Source organism: Leucopleurus acutus (assembly GCF_964270905.1).
Source record: "Leucopleurus acutus genome assembly, chromosome: 5".
NCBI classification, from domain to species: domain Eukaryota; kingdom Metazoa; phylum Chordata; class Mammalia; order Artiodactyla; family Delphinidae; genus Leucopleurus; species Leucopleurus acutus.
This window is the reverse complement of record NC_139147.1, coordinates 73,172,210-73,187,497: the sequence shown is the minus strand read 5'-3', so window position 1 is coordinate 73,187,497 and position 15,288 is coordinate 73,172,210. Positions and strand designations below refer to the sequence as shown.

At 47.4% G+C, this 15,288-nt stretch overlaps 1 protein-coding gene across 1 annotated transcript in view; it reads right to left on the bottom strand.

Moving 5' to 3' along the window:
• Window positions 1-9,842, bottom strand: part of APOD (apolipoprotein D) — an 83,049-nt gene extending 73,207 nt beyond the window's left edge. The window contains exon 1 of the mRNA XM_082839397.1: window positions 9,381-9,842. The gene's annotated coding sequence lies outside the window, so the exon portion shown is untranslated. The remainder of the gene's footprint in view (window positions 1-9,380) is intronic.
• Window positions 9,843-15,288: the final 5,446 nt, after the last annotated feature.

Below are 15,288 nucleotides of genomic sequence, written 5' to 3'. Positions count from 1 at the left end.
AATTAATAATATGTTGTATACTGGGGGGTGCTTGGGAAGGCCCCATTGTTCACAGTCTCTTCCGAGGCTAACACCCCACAATTTGAGACTCATTTGTTTGGGTCTTGAAGGCTTTTTGGGCTTTGAGGCTCTTTTATGAAAAGCTAATATGCCTCCAGAGGCTGTGATTACCCAGTGCCCTCTGAACAGAGGCCAGTGAATATGGACCAAACTTCCCTGACTGTCCCAACGCTTATCCTTTTCCTGCCTACTGCGCACATGCCCCATGCCACAGTGCAACTCCCTGTGGCCACAGCTATTCCCAGACATGCTTGCCTTTTTCACACCTAAGGGACAAAATATTCGCTCTTCCTTATGTCTGGTGTATCCTTCCCCATCTCAGTCTGTCCAAATTCCACCTATGTAGTAGGTAGAATCACCTATATAGTATGCCTACCAAGAATGTTTAGCCTGGATCCAATCATGAGGAAATGATCAAACAAATCCAGATTTGGGATATTTTACAAAACAACTAGCCTGAACTCATCAAACTGTCAATGTGATGAAAGACCTTCCCCTCCAAAAAAGAAAAGGCAGGGTATTGTTTTAGATTAAAGGAAACTAAAGAGACATGATAACTAAATGTAAGCCATGGTCCTTGATTAAGGGAAAAAACTATAAAACTATAAAGGACATTATTGGGATAATTGAAGGAATTTGAGTATAGATTAATTAAATCATATTATTGTTATCAATATTAAATTTCTTGAATGTGACAATAGTGTCATGACTGTGTGGGAGAATCGCCTTGTTCTTTTGAGATACATGCTGAAATATTTGGGAGTGATGTGTTATGATGTCTGCAATGTATATTCAAATGACTTAGCAAAGTGTATATGTGTATGTGTATGCGTATATATAGAGAGAAGAAGGAAATGTGACAAACTGTTAACAACTGGTGAATCTAGATTATCGCTATATGGGTGTTCATCATACTCTTCCTTCATCTTTATTGTGTGTTTAAACTTTTTCAAAATAAAAAATTGGAGGAAATAATATCCTACCTATTTTATAATCTGAGATCCAAGGCAGTCACTTCCTCCATGAAGCCTGTTCATTGGCCCCAATCTGAAGGAATAGCTCCCTCTTCCATCCTTCCAGAGCCTCATGGTTTTGCCTGTTATAGCACCTGGCCCAAGCCACCCTGGAGTGGAATAAGCTGAGGAAGTGTCTGTCTGTCCACCCCACAGAGATCTCAGGGGATGGAGAGGGTGAAAAGCAAGCTTTGCCATGTCCTGCCTTGGCCTGGACCAACCCTCCTACTTCTGGCCTGTGCTCCAGGCCCCTGAGCAAGGCCCCTCCCTGCTCCTGTTGACTTCTGCCCTCCCAAACAGAAAGAGGGGCCAATCCCAGAATAAAGGGATCTATTTCAATACTGTATCAGGGTCCAATCAGGGAAGCAGACCACTCTGAGTGGGTGTATTAGCCAGCATTCTCCTGAGGAACAAACCAACAGGCTGTATATGGATGTTAAGAGAGAGAGAGGGCTTCCCTGGTGGCGCAGTGGTTGAGAGTCCGCCTGCCGATGCAGGGGCCACGGGTTCGTGCCGCGGTCCGGGAAGATCCCACATGCCGTGGAGCGGCTGGGCCCGTGAGCCATGGCCGCTGAGCCTGCGCGTCCGGAGCCTGTGCTCCACAGCGGGAGAGGCCACAACAGTGAGAGGCCCGCGTACCGCAAAAAAAAAAAAAAAAAAAGAGAGAGAGAGACACACACACAGAGGGATTGATTTTAAGGAGTTGGCTCACGTGTAGAGACTTGGCAAGTCCAAAATCTAGGTTATGCTGGCAAGGTAGAGACACAGGGAGGAGTTGCAATTTAAGCCAGAGGTAGTCTTCCAGCAGAATTCCTTCTCCTTCTGAGGCGGTCAGTCTTTCTCTAAGGCCTTCATTTGGTTGGATTGAGGCCCACCCACATTATGGAGGGTAATTTGCTTTACTCAAAGTCCACCAATTTAAATGTTAATCTCATTCAAAAACAATTTCACAGAGACATTTGGGATAATGTTTGACCAAATACATGGGCACTGTGGCCTAGCCAAGTTGACACATAAAATTAACCATCACAGGGCTTCCCTGGTGGTGCAGTGGTTAAGAATCTGACTGCCAATGCAGGGGACACGTTCGATCCCTGGTCTGGGAAGATCCCACATGCTGCGGAGCAACTAATCCCATGCACCACAACTACTGAGCCTGCGCTCTAGAGCCTGTGGGCCACAATTACTGAGCCCGCGTGCCACAGCTACTGAAGCCCACGTGCCTAGAGCCCGTGCTCCGCAACAAGAGAAGCCACTGCAACGAGAAGCCTGCGTACCGCAACGAAGAGTAGCCCCTGCTCGCCGCAACTAGAGAAAGCCTGTGCGCAGCAATGGAGACCCAACACAGCGATAAATTTTTTTTTAAATTAAGTAATTAATTTTAAAAAATAAAATTAACCATCACAGTTCACTCCCTGTCAACTTGGCACCCATATACATCTCCTTAGACCATACTTATTCGCCAAATAAAGACAATAACAAGGTCATAATTCAAACTACATGATACAACTCTCCTGTATACAACTAAAAATGCACTAACACTTTCCCCGAAAGAGGTCACAGAGTCCTTAGGTGATGTTCACTCTTCTTGATGTCCCATAACTTAAATACTATGATGTGAAGTTAACAATACTCTGATATATGAGTCAAAGTATCTCATGTTACATGATAAGGGGATAAGAGAGAAAAGAAAGGAAAGATATTACACACACACATATTCATAACAAAATAAGAAATACTCATGACAATTACAGTCCTTGTTCTGCAACTGGTCACATGGTTGTACCTGGTATTTATAATTACTTTTTGCCACTGCCCATGCCATATTCCCTTTGCCCTCGGCAGGTCATGGTTCTTTACCATGTATGGGTGGGGTGACCCAAACTTTATTTATGAAGAGTCTAGACCATTAGTAGTACTGCCTGAATTCAGCAGTTGTAACTTTCCATTGACTTTAATTACAAAGTATGGTAATACTAAGAAACACCCTGAAGGGATCTCCTGTATTGCATAGATACTCTTGCTCACCTGATTGTGATGTTTAAGAGGTATGTTTTGGCCCTACCTTCTTGCAGCTGACCCTGTCCAGAGCAATCTTACGATCTTTCTCAGGTCCCGAGTCTGGGTTATGCTCAGGGCACTCTCTGGATAGTTCTCATTCTGTTCAGGCCAGTTCCTATGCTCATTTATGCCCACACGTCCTGGCAGGGAGAGCTCACCATGGAGTCAGCTGGAGCTGCCCTTTGGCATCATTTTTTCTTATGCATCCCTAGGCAGTGGCATCCACCCTTGACCCTCCACTTGTCAGAGGGCCGAACTCACAGACATTTTAAGCTCAAAACAAAGTTATGAAGCTGAACTTTGCCTATTCAGCGACAAACACACAAACATCAGAACTCTAAATATTGTATTTTATCAGTAGTTGGCCTTGCTTATCATATGAATGTGAGAGTTTCCCTTCCCAGCTAAAGACAAGCATTGAAATAATACACGTAAAGCCTGGAAGAGGTTTCCAGGGGTGTCTATTACATCTTATCAACTGAGAATTAAGAGGATTCCAGGTGTATCTGGCTTGTATCTTGCCTGGACCTGCATGCTGATAGTGCTGAGGGAGCCTTGCTACAGCTGGCCAAGGTGAGCAAATGCTGAGCGTGTAGACTCTCGGCAGAAGGAAAACCTTCCAGTCTTGGGAGGAGCCTGGCGTCAGGGGAGGGCGTTGGGGAGGAACAAATAGGCCTTTTTTTTTTTTTTTTTGGTGAGCTTTTAAAATTAATTTATTTCAGAACAAAGGTAATTATAAAGTGAAATCCTCTAGTGAGCAACATAGAAACATTGTTCTGTGTTCATTAATTTCTAGATATTAGATATTGGATACTTTCTAGATATTAGATATCTTTCTAGTACTTTCTAGCAGAAAGTATTTCTGCTAATACTTTCTAGATATTAGATATTAGATACTTGTCTCAAAATTTACTGTTAGAGAAATTGCTAGCAAGAGAATATCCTTGTGCCATTTGTGTTGAAAAGAAAATAAGACTAGCAAAGTGAATCTGAAGTATAACCTTCTCAACAAATAGGCCTTTGGAAAGAGGTACTGGCAACCCAAAAGTGGGAAGCAGCAGCTTTGTAATTTGATTTCCCTTTTGAAATAATAGGCTCTGTCCCTGGTAGCAACAAGCAGAAAATATAAATAATACACATTCATTGGGGAAAAAAATGAAAAGATATTAAACAAAATAAGCATATAGTTTTAAAAACATTTATATTAACTATACATATTAACTATTATTTAAAAAATAGATTTGAAGTTCAGAAAATTAAATCAGCTTTAAGGGTTGAGAATTTTGTCCCATATTTTTGTCTTTCAAAGTTTATAAGTTCAGTTAGGACCTATAATTTCTTTCCCTAGTTGAGTGCATCAGATCTTGGCTTCTGTACTGTACTCACCGAAAGGAACTTCAGTGTAACAAAGCAATTCCAGCTTCTATTAGGATTACTCACAAAACAATGCCCAACTGGTTATAAAAAATTCTGTACTCCAAATAGCCTTATAAACTGGGATTTTTATCCGTTTTGTCAAAGCAAGAACCTTAGAACAGTTGGTGGTGTGCTAAAAGAAAGTCTTTGGAGTGGGACAGACTTGTGTGCACTCTGTCTCTTTCACTTCCTAGCTGTGTTGCTGTGGGCAATTACTTGACCTCTTTGGGCCTCAACTTCCTCAGATGGAAAATGGGGATAATCTTAGGTCACTTTTAGGACTGCTGCAGAGATTAAGTGAAAAAATGCACACAAAGCACTTGACATAGTGTTTGGTACGCAGCGATCAGTCATTAGCTGCTAAATTGTATTACTTGAAGACAGAGACCCCGCACTGGGTTATCACTGCATCCTCAACACAAAGCACAATGCCTGGGATCTAAGGGCTTGATCAAGCTAAGCTGCACGAAGGAAGGGGTTTCATGCAGTGCTGTAGCTTGGGGTGGATGGGCAGAGGTGGGGACACAGTTGTTTTTTTATTTCCTCATACTTTTCCCTCTTCAAAGGTCCCAATTACCTCAAAATAACTTTGGTTAAATTTCCAAACTACTCTCCCCTCTGCAATACACACCCAAAAAGAAAAAAACCCACAACTCTGTGGCTTAAACAAACAATCATTTTAGTTAAATACATTAGAGTCAAGAGACAGAAAGGGAGTGGGGATGTGGGTGTCCGATACACCCCATATTTTTCCCCATAAGGTCCAAGCCCTCGTTCTACTTGCTCAGTCACTGCAGGGAGAAGGTTGGGCCTCCACTTCTCATCCATGGGCAAAATTCAGTGTTATAGTCATGTTAGGATCCAGGGCTCTTCAGCACACAAGATTCTGAGCATCACAGTTTGTTTAGAATAGTACGTTGGACTTTTTCATTCCTTCACTGTAAATTATAAAAAAAGCTACTTGACAATTCTAAAATTCTGCAGATTAAGGACATGATTTCTAGCCAAAAAAAAAAAAAATTTTTTTTAAAGAAAATTCAGTTGCATTAAACAAACGGAAGACCCGTAGTGTTTGGGATGGTAAATGGTGTTGTGATTCTCTACCCCCCAGTAGAACTCAGCACAGAGCACTGCACTCGTGGGCTCCTGGAGGGTTCCCACGTGGCTGGCTAAGGGCAGGATTTAACTTGCACCATCTGGTGTTGGACACAACACTGAAGACAGAGAAGAGCAGGGGTATTCAGAGATGGGGCAGGGCCAGATCTAGCAGAGGAGGGCTGGGGCCTAGGAAGATGAATGATTAGTCTGATCTGGGATTCAAGAAGGGTGTGAGCTAGGAGGCAATTAGGAGCTGATAGAGGGACAGGAGCAAACACTGTGGCTCTCTGGACAGGGGTCTGTTTCAAGGGGGAACCCAGACTAAGCCAATGGTTAATCCAAAAGAGGCATCTCAGCCCACCTTTCAAGGTCCTTCTCAGCAAACCTTTCCCAAGTCTGCTAATGAGTAATCCATTAGGAGGGGGATCTGTTGAGGGGACTTCATTCTGAGAGTCTTTCAGGATGCTACCTTTCTACGGATCCTGTCCTGAAGCCTCATCAGAACTCCCACTACACTTACAAGTCCCTCTTTTAGAAGACTTACAGGGCTTCTAAGGATTCATTGAGCTTACGTACATGTCTCATTTCCCTTCTTGAAGGCTGGGACTAAGGGCTCTTTCCTCCCAAACCTAGCTTAGTAATTTGCAACAGCACCCTCTTGGTATTGAAATGAGATGAAGTGTGCTAGGTGCCAAAGACCCTGGCCTGAGACCTTGTATCTGGGCAGAGGAACTGCTTTTACAGCAGGGGCAAGGGGGAAAGGGAGGGCAAAAAAGAGACGTATTCTGGGCACATGCTGTGCTGGGAGTGACCTGGGTCCCACCCTGTCTCTGCTTCCATGTTCAACCCCAGAGCTGAAAGTTTCTCGTTTCAAGGTCAGCAAACAGGACCTACCTTGGAAGGAGGGAAAATGTTTAAGGTAAGGCCGAGAATGGCTTTGTCCAATGCTAACCTAGACCCAGCCCTTCAGCTGGCCCTGTCTCCTGGGAGTCTCTGATACTTCCTGCCTGCCTCTGAGAGTTTATTAATGATGCCCTAAAGGGCAGGGCAGCAGGGCAATAAAAAGAGCAACAGCTCAAACAGAACAAATGGATTCCTCATTAGCAGACTTGGGAAAGGTCTGCTGAGAATGACCCCAAAAGTTGGGCTGAGATGCCTCTTTGCAGTTTTTTGGGGGTCTTCTTTGTGTGTGTGTGTGGTTTTTAATTTATTTTATTCAAGTATAGTTGATTTCCAAAGTTGTTAATTTCTACTGTTCAGCAAAGTGATTCAGTTGTACATATATATACATTCTTTTTCATATTCTTTTCCATTATGGTTTATCACAGAATATTGAATATAGTTCCCTGTTGAGATGACTCTTTTGGATTAACCATTGGCTTAGTCTGGGTTCCCCCCTCACCCCAAAACAAACTCTGAACAAGAACTTGTTCAGAGTGCATCCTACCTTCATGATACAGGTAGTTTATTTTGGGAACGAATCCCGAGGAACAGGAGTGGAGGAGTTGGAAGAGTCAAACAGTCAAGGCAGGAAAGAGAAAGGCGATCCAAGGGTACATTATTGAGCTGATCAAGTTGGGCACTACTGTGGGCAGCCAGGGGTCTATCATCTTAGGTGCTGTACAAAACATACCTTGGGACTGCCCACTGGAAGAACGGAAGAGTGGCATAGTTCTCCACCAGCTCCTGTCTGCCTTGGTCAAACGCTGTCCTAGGACGTGTTAATTCCTTTGCACTTCCAAGTTTATGCATGTGTCAAAATGGGCTTTGGCTTCCTGTAGGGGGCCCAGGCTGCAGTGACAGAGAAACCCCGAGTGGGGAAGATACCAGGTACAGCTGAGGCAAGGTGCTCTCAGGTTTCACCTGTATGCAGCTGGTTGCCAGAGCAAAACTGGAATAAAAAGTGAGGCTGGGAAGGTGTGAGGTCAGCCACAGGTGGAGTCGGATATAACCGTAGACAGATCAACTGTCCTGTCCTTGTCTTTCATGAATAGAACTTTATTTCCATTAATTCTCAGTCCAAAGTCAGGATCTATGGTTTTCCTAGTGGAAATATTACGTCTTCCTTTAGTTAACTGATTTTCTAGCAACGCATAACCCTCAAAGTGTAACCTGGTGACCCAATATAAGGATTTATGTTATGGCTATGGCATGCTGTAACAGTGACTATTCTGAAACACAGCGCTGATGCAAGCTTGAGTCGGTCTGTGACATGGGTACGGAGAACCAAGTGCATCCTACCGTCATGATTCTCCTGGTCTTCAAAGCTCTACATGCCAGGAGCCAGAGATAAGGAAGATACAGCCTCAGCCCTCAAGAAGCTCACGTAACGGAGCTGACAGGTTTCTTTAAAGCCCCACCAGGCCCTTCCTTCCTTCCTGTTTTCATCTGCCTGGTCCCTTTCCAATCAGCCCTTCTCTATAATTTGACCTAAACATAGCTCTGCCACTAATTTGCCCTGATAGGTTCCTTCTCCTCAGCCGGTTTCTCATCCTGGAAACTTGGCAGGGGAGCCTGATCTGTGACAGATTGGCCTCCGATGTTCCGTTGTTGAAACTCTGGGAAGCTGTGCTATTCTTAAATTATTTTTTAAAATCGTAGGAAGAAAATTTTAAATAAATTTCATCTGACCAAAAGACAAATTTAAAAACAAACCAACAAACCAACCCACCCCAATAAGCTCCAAAGACAGCAAGTAGGCGTAGGACCTGGAAAGGCGCCTCAACCTCACCAGGTTTTCTCACTTCCTGGAGCGGCACCTCCACCTCCCTACCCGCAACCCGCGGGGTGATATCGTTCCCCGCTTGTTCCAGAACCAGGATGGCGGTGGAGGAGATCAGAGCGCGGTTTAGACCTAAAATGGGCGGCAGTGGGTTAATCCCGGGCGGGCGCCTAGCGAATAGGAATACCCTCTACGGGAGGAGGGCCAGGCCTGACGCCGCAAGGCGAAGGAGGCGGCGCAGAGGCTCCCCGCCCCTGCGCGCCCGCCGTCGGGCTCCGCCCCGCGCAGCCCTACGGAGCAAAGCCCCTGTGCGCAGGCGCACCCCGGCAGCTGAGGCTGGAGGCCGCAGGAGTGGGAGCCAGTAAGGCGCTTCGAGAAGGAAACGGCGGTAGCGCTCGGTGGTACAGGAGGCGAGCGCGGGTACCTGCGAACGCACCAGCTGAGCCCTCAGCAGCTGGAGCCCCCGCGCCAGTTTGGTTTGGGGTAAGAGGAGGGGTCCGCATCTCTGAAGCTCGGGCGTGATGAGCCGGCGCCCCCCTAAACCGGCGTGATGCTCGGTTTGGTTTGGACTTGCGCTGCCCTTTACTCGGGTCGCGGGGATGCGAGTGGAAAAGGGGGCACCAAGTCCTGTAGGCTGGGCCCTGCGGCCGCGGCCGAAGTAACGGTGTAAAGATGGACCGATCCCGCCCAGAGCCTTCTCAACCCCAGGTGATCCTTATCATCCGCCCTCCCGGGCCTTCCGTCCGTGCTCTGGGAGCCCAGCCTGACGTTTGTTATTCAGAAAATGTGCTTGTCAGGGGGAGGCCTAGGTTGAACACGCGGCCCCGAGTCTCCCAGGTGAAACCCTCAACACTTATCCTTCTCTGCCGCCGCATTTTACAGAAGACGAGCCCAGCCCCGAGAAGGGAAGAAACCGGCCCAAGGTCACATCGTAGTCAGAGGCCAAGCCAGGACCGAAGCCAGTAGCCCTGCCTTCTAGCCTGAGATCTAGGCACTGCTCCCTTACTCACCGCATCTCTCTGGTTGTTCCCTCATCCCTCGTCCTCCTGCCGCGTCCTCCACGAGGCTCTGTTCTCGGGGACTTGGTTGGGGGGGAGGGGGAGTGCTTCCTCCCCTCAAGCTGCGCCCTCGGGAAGGATGCTGGACAGCAGTCAGGCCGCCGGTCCAGTTTCCTTGAGCAGGAGCTGAGCCGGCTGTTACTGGAGGACCGCAGGACCGGGGGAGGAGGAGGACCGAGCAAGTTGGAGGCGCCGCGGGAGCAGGCCGGAGATGCTGGGTTGGTGGTGGGCCCGCGGCCGGGGAAGGCCCGGAGCCTCTGCCACTCACAGGTGCGGGAACAGCTCAACTTGGTCTGGGCGGTGCGGTCTCAGCCAATGGGAGCGTGGCTCGGGCCGAGCCCCCTCGGCTCCCAGCCTCTGGTCTGCCGGAAGGGGCTGCGGCCCTGCGATTGACCCGGACGCGGGGCTGCCGGCGCGCTGGGCGAGTTGGCGCCGGCGAGTCTCTGGCGTTCCCCGTCTCTGACAGGGCGTCCCTGTCAGAGACAGGGACCCGGGCGGTCTGCGCCCTGCTGGGGGAGGATTTGGAGCCGCACGGGACGTTGAGCTCATTTGAGCTCTGCGTGGTGTTTTCCAACCAGTCTGCCAAAATCTGCCCAGAGTCATCTGATACAAAGTTCCCGTCTAACCCTGCCAGGGGTTACAGAGGCACACGTTTCGTTACGGTGGGCTTCCGGCTGCCAGGATTCTTTATGACGCATCAAATATCCTAGCACTTTCTACCAGAGCGTTGCAGCCCGGCCGTGCCCAGGGCATATACCCGTGGCGGGCAAGGAAGCTGAACTTTGAAATGAGTGTAGCTCGCATAGTCTCTCAATACACATTTACAGAGTGGCTGCTTCCTGTCAGACACCAGAGTAGTCATTTTGGATGAGCCGGAGGTCAATGAAACAATCCAGGTTGAGACTGGTGGTCAGATGGCGGAGCGGGGTGCTGTGAATGGTTATAAGCAGAAATACCTCTAATACTACCCGGCCTAGGTTAAGTGCTATTTCAGAGGCACAAAAGGAAGCAGTGAAAATGCAAATATGGAGCGCGGCGTCTTAACCGCTGACCTGCTAGGGAAGTCCCGCAACAAGAGATTGATTTTTGATTTAGGGGATCAGGAAAGGTTTCTTGAAGGAGGTTATTTGAATCAGTTAGGGCTTAGTGGATGAAGGAGACCTCAGATTTGGTATAGGATGAGCAAGGCACAAAAATTGGAAAGTACAGGGCTTATTGAGAGATGGTGGCAAATGGTATAATGAGTAGATGAGAGAAGTATAGTTGGAGATATGACTTGGAGGGGCCTGCTGAGGACCAGGATGCTGGGCTTGTACGCTCTGATTTGAAATGTAAGTGCTTATGAATAGGATGGCTCCTTAAACTGTCAGTTGTACTAATGTCATTTTTTTACATCTGCACGAAAAATTTTGGAAATATCTTTGATTCTTCCTTCTTTCATAGCCTACATTTAATTGGTCAGTAAATCACCGTGGGCTTTACCTTCAAAACACAGCCAGACTCTGACCACGTCTAATTAGCTCCATGGTTTCCACCGGGGCTGGCAGCCCTTTTATATATGTCCAGGGAGTACCTCTTCACATTTTGCTGGAGTTCTGCAGTGCACAACCTGCATGGCTGTACATTATGGTCCTGGGTTACTGCCGTAGCTTCTAAATGGTCTCCCTGCTTCTGCCCTTGTCCATCCTCAGTCTATTCTTAACCCAGTGAGAGTTATCATTTTAAAATATAAGCCTGATATGGTATTCCTCTGCTGAAAACTCTCTTAAGTCATTCAAATATTATGTGCCTACTGTGTACAGGTCTGACTTGAATTTGGTAGGCAAGCCCTGTTCTCCTAGGGATGGAATGCCTGCTTAACCTGGTGGTTGTAATTATGGCCATTTTGATAGCTCTGGTAACACTTTCTCTTGGGGAAAGACAGATTTTCCTGGACAGAAGTGGAGAGGGAGAGGCTCCTGTTCCTGTTATCATTATGAGGTCTACAGTGTGGCATTCTCAGAATATCAGGCAAGCTTAAGAATTAATGATAATGATCTGCAGAAAAAACCTGCTTTCAGTGTGTTTTCACCAATATTGTTTTGGCTGCAACTAACAGAAACATTAAACATGCTTAAATCAACACAGAGAATAAAGACATCACATGCCTTACAGAGCTGAAGACAGGAGGGCAGCTGGGTCTCAGGAGCAGGAGGCTCTGTTGTTGTTTTTTTCTCTCTTCTTCACTTCCATCTCTGCTTCTTTCTACATGTGTGCCTGACTCCTTTCTCTCTTTGCAGATTGGCTTTCTCCGTCTCTCTCTCTGGCTTCAGGCTCAAGTGTCGCATAGCTGCCCACCCCCCTCCCCCCAACTCCAGCAACCAGATCACATGTCTCTGCCCCACAGAGGCTGCTTTGCATTCTTTCACAGTGCCAGGGGACAGACTGATGGATTCATCTGGGGTCAGGTGTCTCTCCCTGACCCACTCTTCCATGGCCAGAGGGTGGGGGGGGGGAGGGTCTCACTGTACAACTACAGCTGCAGAGGCCAAATCCTGTGGGCAATAGGCAAGTCTGAAAGGGACAGGGATCAGCTGAGCAAGACAGACACCCGAAAGATGGCAACTGCTGAGAGTGTGGTGTGTTCTCTGAAGAGAAATGGGCATCACCTAAGTCTAATCTGGTGGCTAGTGTCTGTCAGACTAATCCAAGTGTCTGCATTAGGTTTGCCTTCCTTGAACTGGGCTATAAAGTTAAATCCTTGGCTTTTATTGAAGGTCCCTGTTAGAGGCAGCTATATAAAAGTCACTTCTGCATTTACGACAAAATGGTAGTGGGACCGTCACCTACAATATCATTTGGTGTTCCTGTATAATGTCTTTAGAATTTCATTTCAGAATAGTTATCTCTCTAAGGGATAATAGGCATCTTATTTGAATAAGGATTTAAAACTTGTCAGATTTCCTTTTTGCATGGGCTCAAGGAAGCCTCCAATAACTGTAGTTAACACGTATAGCTGAGCTGAGCTGAGCTGGAACTTCTAGGCAAGATTATGCTAAGTGATCAGAAGGGAAATAGCCAAAGGATAATAGACATCTATTTGGTAAGAGATCTCAAACTCTAATGCCCACAATGTCCAGACAGTTAAGAGAGGTGATGTGGGTAGGCTTGAGATAGTAAGTGACAACTTTTTGTTATTGAGTTCAAGCATAACATAGCTGCCTCGTTACGTTGCCTTTTAAAACACTAGGCAGGCCAAACAAAATAGGCAAGTAGAGTATGTTGGAAACTGGCTGCCAGTTGTCAGACCTTGGAGTCTCTCACACAGGTTACGGGCTTTGAGCGCCTCAGTGTGGCGTCCCTACACAGGATGGTTCTTAGCTTAAACCCAGCTCACCCTCCCCAGTGAAACAGGACCTCCCTCTCCCACTTGGTAGTACCAAGGCCCTTCCAGACTTCATGTCCAGAAACTTGAATTCTCTTTCCTGCCTAAGTCCTGCCTCCTGAATTCCTATTTGCTGCTGATGCCCTGCCTCTTCTGAGGATGTCAGTACTGGGAGTGTTTGCCACTTGCTGGGGAGACCTTGACCCTGACCCACAGGAATGCAGCCAGCTGTGTCTTCTGCAAGATAGTCCTGTCAGAATGCAGCGAGTGAGCCCAGCATCAAGACAAGGATGCACACAGGTTTTTTTTTTTCTTTTGGAGAGGGGATGCTTTCCGTGGGCTACACGTGAGTTTTGCATTGACAATGGAAAGGAGGTGCCCTTGAGAGCAGACCTAAGTGTTCTTAGAGTTCGAAAAGTTTCTCCCAGATTCCAGAATAATACGTGAACATCTTGATTTTTGAAACAGTATCATATAAATTTGGTCACCCTGGAGCAGCTAATTGAATCCAAAGCTAAAGAGGTGGTCCCCACCCTCACAGGGGCTCTGCCTGTCCCCTTGCAGCGCCCGCCTCCCACAGCCATTTCTGTTTCCAAACCAAAAGGCAACCGAGTGGCATTTCAAGTTTGAGAAACTAATGTTTACAGAGACTAAAGCCCAGCACAAGACATTAAGATGACAAACAACCCTGAAGAGTACAGGAATTCCACTGCCTATAGCATTGTGTTTGGGGTGAAAATAGCAACATATTTAAGGAATGTAAAAAAGTAGTAGAAGAAAAAGATATCTAAAATTCTAGCATTGTGTATATGAGAGATTACATTGTGAATAGTGCATTATTAAAGGGGCTGAGTTTTCATGCAATTTAAGCTATTTTGACACCAGTGCTTTTAGATATTGCTGACTCAAAGGAAAATAAAATTAAAAGCAGCTCTCTGTTTGGAGAGACATTGAGGCAAACACTGAGGCATTCTGTGCCACAGGCATTGAGCAGAAGGGATGGAAAGCGCTTGAATTACAGACGACTGGATTTTAAATCACCCAGTGGGGGCGACCTCAGACTCCAGTCCTGGAGGGAGGAGGCAGAGATGTCTGTGCTCAGCCAGCCGGTCAGTACGTGGGAGGGGTGTGGGGCACCCACAGCATGGGTCTGTGCCTTCCATGAAGGGCCAGTCTGTGTGTGGGGATGGGGGTGAGGTTTGAGCACACAGCTCACGCCCACTCAGCAGGGACTCACCGAGTGCCTCCTTTGTGTCAGGTTCTTCCAGGCATGGGGGATTCAGTGGTGACTAAGATGGACAAGGTGCCTGGCCTCACTGAGCTTATGATCTAGAAGGGGGAGATAAGAAACAAGGGAATCTTGGATTGAAGGGCAATCTTATGGAGAGCAACCCCTGTGTGTTGCATGGGGGATTGGGCAGCCTCTCTGAAGTCAGAAGGGTCCAAAGGACTCAGCCCTCTATAGAGAGGAAAGGCAAGGTCCACGGCCCTGAGGCGAGAAAGAGCTCCGTGTGTGTTCAGAAGGTCAGCGCGGCTACAGAGCAGTGAGCACAGGGGAGGGGGTACCGGGTAGGAAGGGAGGCAGAGGCCAGCTCCAAAAAGGCATGGAGAGGAGGCTTTTAGTCAAGGGAGTCACGTACGTACCTGACTGGTGTTGGAAAGACCTTTCTGGCTGCAGTGCTGAGACTGGAGTGTGGCGAGTCGGGGCTGGAGCGGGAGCAAGAGCCTACTGCGCAGTCCAGGAAGGATCACGCAAGACAAAAGAGCCCTATTTGTTTTCCTCTCCTGAAGATTAAACGGATGAAACACCGCCACCTATCTTCTGCAGTAAATACTGTGGTTGTTGGCTAGTTAGTGAACTTATCACAGACCCACTGGCGCAGGTGACTGGTGGTCAGATTAGGGACCGCAGCAAAATGGCAGGGGAGGAGCTGCCTCTCAGGCAGAACCTTGTTACTGTTAAGGGCAGTATAACAAACCACAGGCAGGTGTGCAAAGAGAGACTAGGACGGCTCCCCAGGAAAAGAGCAACAGCTCCCAGGGCTGGGATTGCCTTGCTCAGCTCCCTCCCTACCTCCCTTTCCTTCCCTTAGGCCAGGAGGGATCACTAGAGGGGAATTAACCAGAACAGGAGGACAACTAATGCACACACCCATCTACAACTCATAATGCGAAGCTAGTCACTATGCTGAGTAGCCTTACTGACACATGGCCTTGCTGCAACAAGTTTGATTTAATGTGGAAAGGGAGTGGTAGGGTGGTGGGAGAGACAGTGTGTGTGTGTGTGTGTTTTAATTTAGGTTGATTAGAGTGTGTCTCATTTTGTAGCTTCAGTCTCCATGCTATGATGAGTTACTGATGAATTCAGCCCCAGAGCTGGACCCTGTGCATGGTGGGGTGGAGAGCTGAATCCAAAGATTCCTGGCCCAGGGCTGAAAAAGCTGCCTGGAGGCATGTGGGCAAATTGAGATGGATGTTTTGCTGGATATGGGGAAC